Source organism: Myotis yumanensis, unplaced genomic scaffold (assembly GCF_028538775.1).
Source record: "Myotis yumanensis isolate MYYU_CA2020_CCGP unplaced genomic scaffold, mMyoYum1.0.hap1 SCAF_3, whole genome shotgun sequence".
NCBI lineage: Eukaryota > Metazoa > Chordata > Mammalia > Chiroptera > Vespertilionidae > Myotis > Myotis yumanensis.
The window spans coordinates 203,687,870-203,696,293 of NW_027223754.1; the positions used below are offsets into that span (position 1 = coordinate 203,687,870).

At 42.3% G+C, this 8,424-nt stretch overlaps 1 protein-coding gene across 2 annotated transcripts in view; it reads right to left on the minus strand.

The window, feature by feature from the left end:
* Nucleotides 1-8,424, minus strand: part of BPIFC (BPI fold containing family C) — a 46,926-nt gene that overhangs the window by 36,390 nt on the left and 2,112 nt on the right. Inside the window, exon 2 of one of the 2 annotated variants that reach the window (XM_070410993.1) lies at nucleotides 5,908-6,038. The exons of the other annotated variant lie outside the window; for it this stretch is intronic. The gene's annotated coding sequence lies outside the window, so the exon portion shown is untranslated. The remainder of the gene's footprint in view (nucleotides 1-5,907; nucleotides 6,039-8,424) is intronic. 2 annotated transcript variants of the gene reach the window in all.

An 8,424-nucleotide genomic window follows, 5' to 3' on the forward strand; every position in this document is an offset into this window, starting at 1 on the left:
TTTTATTCATTTCAAACGGGCCGGATCCGGCCCGTGGGCCGTAGTTTGCCCACGGCTGCTTTAAACTGTAAAACTGTAAAAGAACAGTTGCAAATATTTTCTGATGCAAATATTAATTTTTATTTTTGTCACAAAAAACCTGAAAGTCTAACCATATCTTGGTGAAAACCTGAGCCACTGTTGTGTATCCTGGGACTTTCCACACAGGATTTGGGGGGAGTTCTCAGGAAGGGTGGCCTGGATGAAAGAGGAGAGAGAAGGTGAACTGGGGGGGCTTTGCCCTGCAGTTCTCGAGGGCTCTCGCCTCACCTGGACCTGCTCTACCCTCCCCGACTCTGGGGCCTTGGGCAATTTACTCACTCCTCTGGGGCGCAGAGCCATCATCTGTAAAAGCGGAGATCACATTTACTTTGAAGAGTCATGATGAGAATTAAACTAAAAGAGCTGGCACATAATAAATTTTTTATATGGTGTCAGTAAATTAGATACATTATTACTTGCATTTCCTCTATTTTATTTTTATACTAGTAATTTAAGATCTTCTAAACAATTTCTATTTTTAAGAAATGTGTTCAATTTTCATGGTATTTATTTTTTTTATATTTACCCTCTACTTGGAAATTAACAGAAGTTTTCCCTTTATATAGTTTCCCCTTTTAAATAAATTTATATACAGTTTAAGAAGTGGGCTGATTTATAGGGGGAAAAAGTAAATAACAATACAGCTCACGAGGGACATGAAATAATTTTGGGAAAAGGGCTGAAAAAAATAGAGTGTAGGAAACTGAGACTGAAGAAGAGAGTGTAGCTAGTTTGTTTCATTTCATTTGAAAGGGTCTAAATATTATTAACCAATGTCACCCCAATACATTTAATAAAAATAAAATAAAGAAAGGGGCTATAGAAATCAGCTCATTAGCTTTCCTTTTTATTCAAGGAATCATTTTAGGGCAAATTTGCCAAATTCATCATTAAAAACAACAACAAAAGCCAGCAGCACTATATCCAGTTTCATTATTTATTTTAGTTTTTCAAGTTTAGCTGGAGATTTGCTGGGAATGCCTGCTTATCCAGAATGCAAACTGAATTATTTTACTTACCAATGGCTGACAGTGCATTAGTCTCTGCAGATTAAGGGGCACCTTTAATTAAAACTCCAAAAGAAAAATCTTCATGAACTAGGTAGAATAACTGTTCATTAAAGAAAGATGCCAACATACAGTGTTAAGGAATCGAGTGAGCATCCTAGCTCCTGGTTTCCAGAATGTCTGGGCTGTTCCCATGTAGAAAAGAGCCTATCTGAATATCAGGCTTTTTTTCAACTTGGAAGACAACTTATGTTATTCTTTATGGCAGACAAAAGTGGGAGGGGACAGGGGTTGGGTGTATATGGGGAATGAACCAGAGAGGGCAATTTTAGAACAAAAGACACTTTGAGCTCTGCCCCCTCACTGCCCACCACGCCCTGCCCCCAACATTTTTTGTTGGCAAAATCTGGTTAAATGGAACCCCTGAAGAGGGAGAGAAGGGGTAGAGGAAAATAAGAGGCAACATTTTTTGTTATGTTCTGGGCACTATCTATACATGAACTCTTTAAATTTCCACCAAGACTATGTAAGGTACTAATATTATCTCCATTTTACAGATGAGGAAACCAAGAGGTTAGGTAGTTTGCCTAAGCTTGGGCATCTCAGACAATAATTTACAGAGCCAGGGTTCAGGGCCCAGGTGGGTAGGTGTGCTGCTTCTGGAAGTCACTCTTAGCCACTATGCTAAGCAGCCTTTTTAGGAAGGTCACTAAAGGGCAATCCGAAGTCTAGGGGATGTGGAAGGTGAGGAGAGAGAAGGATGCTGTTGCCAGGCAACACATCTGGTTTTTCAAGCTGCTAATCGAATCAGTGTAATTGCTAGTTTGAAATTGCTGGTTTATTCCTGACTAGAGGAAGCTGCCTGGAGTTTATGTGTCTCTTGAAAGAGACAAGTGACTCTGCAGTTCATCCAGAAGGGCTGGGGAGACATCTGGCAGAATCACCCTACCACCCGGCAGCATCTCCCCGTCTCTTCCCAGTTCTGTTCCAGGCCACACTCCCTTGAAGTCTGTGTGATGATGTTTCTGGGTGGACACCGATGACTGACTCGGAACGTGGCTTCTCCCACCCACCAGGCTCACTCTGGAATGATTTACAGCAGTGACTCCCTACTGGTTTTGAAAAATAAACACACCCACTTGCCTGCTTACCTCCACTTATTATCAGTTATCTAAAAGGGAGTTACATTTTATTATTTGCAGTTCAAAGTGAACTTAAATTCATGCTAAATTTTAAATGCATATACATATGACTTTTAATTTTTATTTCATTTTATTGATTTTAGAGAGGGAGAAAGGGAGAGAGAGAGAGAGAGAAAGAGAGAGAGAGAGAGAGATATCAACACGAGAGAGACACATTGATCAGCTGCCTTCCATACATGCTCTGACCAGGGATCAAACTCACAACCTAGGTATGTGCCCTAACTGGGAATCAAATTGGTGACCTTTTGGTGCATGGAGACACTTCAATTGAGCCACACCACCAGTCAGGGCACACATGGCTTTTGTGAGAAATGGAGGGTATTGTGAAATCAAGCAAATAAGATAGTGTGATACAACTCTGACATGTCTGAGAACCACCGATGTGAGCCCAACTCAAACAAATAAGAATTTGTCTACCTTGGCATTAATGACACTTTGGGCCACAGAATTATTTTTTCTGTTTTTTAAGAATACTTTTTCTATGAAACACTTTTTTTTTTTTCAATTGCAGTTGACATTCAATATTGATCCACATAATACTTTGATGTAGGGGGCTGTCCTGTGCTTCGTAGGTTGTTTAGCAGCATCCCTGGTCTCTACGCTGATGCTAAGCAGCACCACCCGCTCCTACGTGAGTTGTGACTATGGCAAAGGTCCCTTGACAGGCCTCAGCTGAGAACCAAGGAAACTACAATGTGTGTGTGTGTGTGTGTGTGTGTGTGTGTGTGTTTTATAACATATTTTTATAGATTTCAGAGAGGAAGGGAGAGGAAGAGAGAGATAGAAACATCGATGATGAGAGAGAATCATTGATCGGATGGATGCCTCCTACACACACCACAATGGGGATCGAGCTTGCAATCTGGGCATGTGTGCCCTGGCTGGGAATCGAACCATGAGCTCCTGGTTCATAGGTCGACTCTCAACCACTGAGCCATGCCAACAGAATGTATATTAAAGTATTCTATCTAGACTTTGCAGTAGAAAATGACATTCTTCTAACATTTAAAAAATATTTTTCTTAATTACCCAATAAATATATGAATACATTCTCTTGGTTAAAGATTCAAACAGTACCGAGTTACAGATCAAACTGAAAATCTGAACGCTCCCTCTGACTTCACCCGTGTCTCCTGTCTCCCTCTTTCTAATTTGCTTTCCAATAATATTTTTTTTTCTTCCTTCCAATAGGTCCAAACATCTTCATTTGGTCCATGGGAGGATTTTAACCATTTCAACAAATAAGGAGATTTTTTTTTTTTAACTTGCATGGTTCTAATTTCAACCCACAACATTCTGTAAAGGCCCATTTCAAATTCTCACCAAGCACAATATCTACAAACTTTTTAAATTTCTTCTACTAAGGAGATTTGCCTATTCTCTATTCAATCACTTGTTTAAATCAGCTTGGACTTACAGATATTTATTTTATACTTTGGCTTATAATTAAAGTCTTCATAATAATTCTATAAATCTAAAACCTCAAAGTCTTTTCACAAATTAAAAAAAAAATCCCAAACAACCTAAGTGAGACCACATGGTATAGCCCAATGGCTCCCAGCGTGTGCTTCCACAGTAACCTCGCCTGACAATCATTAGAAATGCAAATTCTGAAGCCGCTCTCCAGACCTGTTCAAGGAGAGACTCTCTTCAATGAGAGACTCTGGGGCTGGGACTCCGAAATCTCTGGGCGATTCTGAGACTAAAGTGTGAGAACTGTTGGTAAGTAGATAAAAGCTCAAGATTCAGGTAAGTAAACTGGATCCATAAGAAAACACCCAAACTACGGCCAACCTGACTTGCCCTGGTAGAGACAGCGAGGATCTTACTTTCCCAAATAGAGATAGTAAGAACTCAGAGACAAGCATGAATACTTCATTTTAAATCTTGCTTCACCAGTCCTCACACTGGACATGGAGGTTGAGGGTTGTTGAAGATAGAGAAGACTTTCCCCTTCCCATTGAGAAACTCATACTCTAGGACAGTGGTCGGCAAACTGTGGCTCGCAAGCCACATGTGGCTCTTTGGCCCCTTGAGTGTGGCCACGAAGTTTCAATCACACTGTACGTGTGTGCCCACATGTGGTATTTGTGGAAGAGCCACACTCAAGGGGCCCGCAGTTTGCCGACCACTGCTCTAGGATGACAGAAAGCCTGGTGTACTAATAATTGCACTGTGATGTGATGGGTAACACCGAGAAGTGTGTTCCCAGTGCTCCTGGAGCAAAAAGAAAGAGAACACATTCTGCTTGGAAGAAGGGAAGGAGAGATATTCCAGATAGAAGGACTGGCATGTGCAAAGGCATGCAAATTGACTATGTATGTGTATACATATATACACACACGTATCTCCTTGCTCTGTCAGCTGAGAAGGCCTGGAAGCAACAACATTCCAATAGCAATGAGCACACCTAGCACCCAGATCTGGGTTTCTAATACCCTTCTCCAACGAAAGGAACTAGGACTCTTTGGAAAAATGACTGATTCTAGGGTTGGGGCAAGATATATACAAAATGTAGCATCTTATAAAGCCAGAAAGTGCTTGGAAACAGAACAAAGCAAATGCACAAAACCGGCAATGATGTCAATGGACACAGTAGCCAATGGAAAGATCTCCCAATGGTCAAAGTTGGAACAATTTGAGCAACAAGATAAAGTAGTGTTGGATTATAATCCAAAGTATAAAATAAATAAGTCCGAACCGATATAAACAAATGATTGAATAAATAGAGAATAGGCAAACATCTTGTGCAGAAGAAATTAAAAATAATTTATGTAAACGCTTCACCCCTGAGGAAGTAGAGTATAACTCCCTCTCTTTAAATGTGGGCTGTACATGGCTAAAGTATAAAAAGGAGAAAAAAAAGGAGTGAATTTACAGTGGAGAAGCCAAGTGATCAGAGTTAACACCAACAGTGAGAAGTCATATTGAAAATATGTACTGTTGATGCGACGTGATGAGAATGGCGCTCTAGCATAAAGGGTCATCTTCCCAGGAGCACATCACCTCAGTCAAATCATGAGAAAATATCAGACAAGTCCCAATTGAGGGACAGTCTACAAAATACCTGACCAGTGATCCTCAAAACTGTCGAGGTCTTAAAATACAAGGGAAGTCTCAGAAACTGTCCCAAACAAGAGGAGCTTAAGAAGCCATGACAACCAAATGTAACGTGGTGTCCTGGATGGGATCCTGGACCAGGAAAAGGACGTCCAGTGAAAACTAAGGAAGTCTGAACGAAGTGAACATTATTTAATAAAAAAGTATCCATATTAGCCATCCATTGTGACAAATGTGCCATCCTGATATAAAATGTTAGTAATAGGGAAAATTGGCTCTGTGGTATGTACGTCTTTATAATAATTCTGTATATCTAAAACTGTTCTAAAATAAAATGTTTACTTAAAAAAGCCTACAGGGAGCCAATGAATGGAGTCCCACGGAAGAGTGACATCATGTAGTATTGTATGAAATACTACAAAAAAGAAATTTAAATTTCTGAACTCTGAAAGTTGTAGTGACTATTGCTTGCAGACATTAAGGTGACATCCTGCAAAAAAGAAAATAAAATCTCAAGGTAGACGGTTGAGAGAGGAGTATATAACATTCTTACGGACCTCTCAAGTGTCAGGGTGTAGTCCTCTAGGGTACCTTAATTCCTGGCCGTGCCTTGGGAATGCTCTGGTTCTCTTTCAGGACCCTCGTGCACTTCCCTGGTTGGATCACTTTGGCCATCGGTGGTTACACTCTGCTGGGCAAAGGATTGTGATAAGAATCCCTGGTGCATTAGTTTTCTGTTATTGTCATAACAACCTTAGTGTTTTAATACAAAAGTAGTTATTTTACCGAATCTTTATAACACCACTGCCTGATATATATATATATTATGCAAAGTGTCCCCTTGGGAGTTCGACCCACCTGGAGTTCGATTGCTCACTATGACGTGCGCTGACCACCAGGGGTTGGTGAGGAGCGAAGGAAGGCCCCAGCTGGCAGTTTTGGGAAGAGTGGCCCCGGCAGGCCAGGACCCCACCCATGCACTGGGTCTTTACTGACTTCAAAGAGGAAGGGAGAGAGATAGAAACATCATCGATGAGAATCACCGATGGGCCGCATCCTGCACGCCCCACACTAGGGATCGAGCCCCGGGCATGTGCCCTGACCAGGAATGGAACTGTGACCTCCTGGTTCATAGGTCGCATACAACCACTGAGCCACACTGGCTAGGCTGTCTGATATATCTTTGTTACTTTCTCATTTTTACAGATAGTAACTTATTGAGGTTTACATTGTATTAAGAGCTGGTTATGTGGTAGATGGTCTCCAAAGCCGCCATATTAGCCTTGCACTGCTTTCTCCAAGAATGTTATTTCAGAGAGAAATAAACTTACATTTGCCACTATTATTTCAGATCTCTGCTAGAGCCGCTGAAGCTCTATCCTCATATAGCCTCCAAATACAGTCATCTCCCAAGTTCTATGATTTCTACCTCTGTAACATTACTCCTGTCCATCCCACTGTCTCCATTCCCACTGGCCTTCCACTCGTTTCTTTCTTCTCTTAGTTACCAAAAGAGCCTACGAAGTGAGCCAGTCTCTACTCCAATGGTTCGAGAGGCAATTTTGCTTTCTAGGGGATATTTGGCAAAGTCTGGAGACACCTTTGGTTCTCACCCCTGGAGGAGGCGCGTTCTACAGGCACTTTGTGAATAGAGACAAAGGATGCTGCTAACATCCTATAACGTATGGGCTTGTCCTCCACAACAAAGACTTAGGAGGCTTCAAATGCCAGTAGCGCCGAGGTTGAGAAACCTTGATCTAATATATCCCCCACTAATACGTCTATTATTTCTGCTGTGACAGGTTCACATTTCGTATCTGACCCATGCCCCTTATTGTGTACACCTGTCAGACTCCTGGCTTCCTATCATTGTTTAAACAGCCTTCCTATATTTGGGGAAATTCCAATATATATTTTTTTAAGTCCTGCCTCTCCAGGAAAGGAGTTCGGACCCCAAATTCCAGTCTCTTTTGCAACCAGGACTCAGGCATGGGACCTGGTCTCTCTCAGTCAGATATATCCCTAGGAACCTTTGATTTAGAGGTGAGCAAGGTGAGGAAACAGGCTCTTTTGGGAGCTTGGCACTTGGCACCCCAAACTGGGATACTCTCTCCCTCCTCTAGGTTATCTTCGTCTTCATTATTGTCAGACCCTCCCGCATGGCTCCCAAGGATCCCTGTCTGCTGATTGTATTCATGCCTTTGGGTTGATCTTCCCACACTGAAGGGTTGGTGCAGCAGGCCGCGAAAGTGTGTGGCATCTGAAGGTGGCAGCCATTCCCCAGTGGTGATGCAGTTTCCTCCAGGGTGGGGTGGGTGGCAGCAGCAATCCCAGTCATGGTAGTTTTCTCATCAGGCCAGTTCTTCAGCATGGTTCTGAGCTTCATTCCTGGAAGCTTAGCCTGGAGCCACTTCTCCAATCCTCCCCAGAATTCCCTGAGCTATCCAGTATCATTTTAACATGCTCTTTCCCCCTTAGTCACCCAGAGCCAGCTTCTATAGCTCAGAACTAAGATCCCTGGTAGCTAAAGACACCCCTGCTTAAAACTCTCCAATGGCTTCCCATACATTCTAGAATGTGCCCCAAATCCTTTCCTTAGCCCAAGGCTAATTTTTATCCAGGGCGGTACCCACTGACCTTTACCCTGGTCCTGCCACCCTGCCTCAATCCCATATTGCTTGCTACTAAAGAACCCTGCTGTCACAGCAACCCTCCTCTAAATGCCCTAATCCTCAGGACTTTCTCTGATCTCTTTCACAAAAAACCCCCAATTTAAAAATATATTTTATTGCTATTTTTAACAGAGAGGAAGGGAGAGGGATAGAGAGTTAGAAACATCGATGAGAGAGAAACATCGATCAGCTGCCTTCTGCACACTCCCTACTGGGGATGTGCCTGCATCCAAGGTGCATGCCCTTGATCGGACTCAAACCTGGGACCCTTTAGTCTGCAGGCTGACGCTCTATCCACTTAGCCAAACCGGTTAGGGCAAAAACCCTAATTTTTATGCTTTACTACAAGAGTCAATTCACTCTACTGTAAACTGCGTCTTTTAAATCTGAGTCTTCAGCACC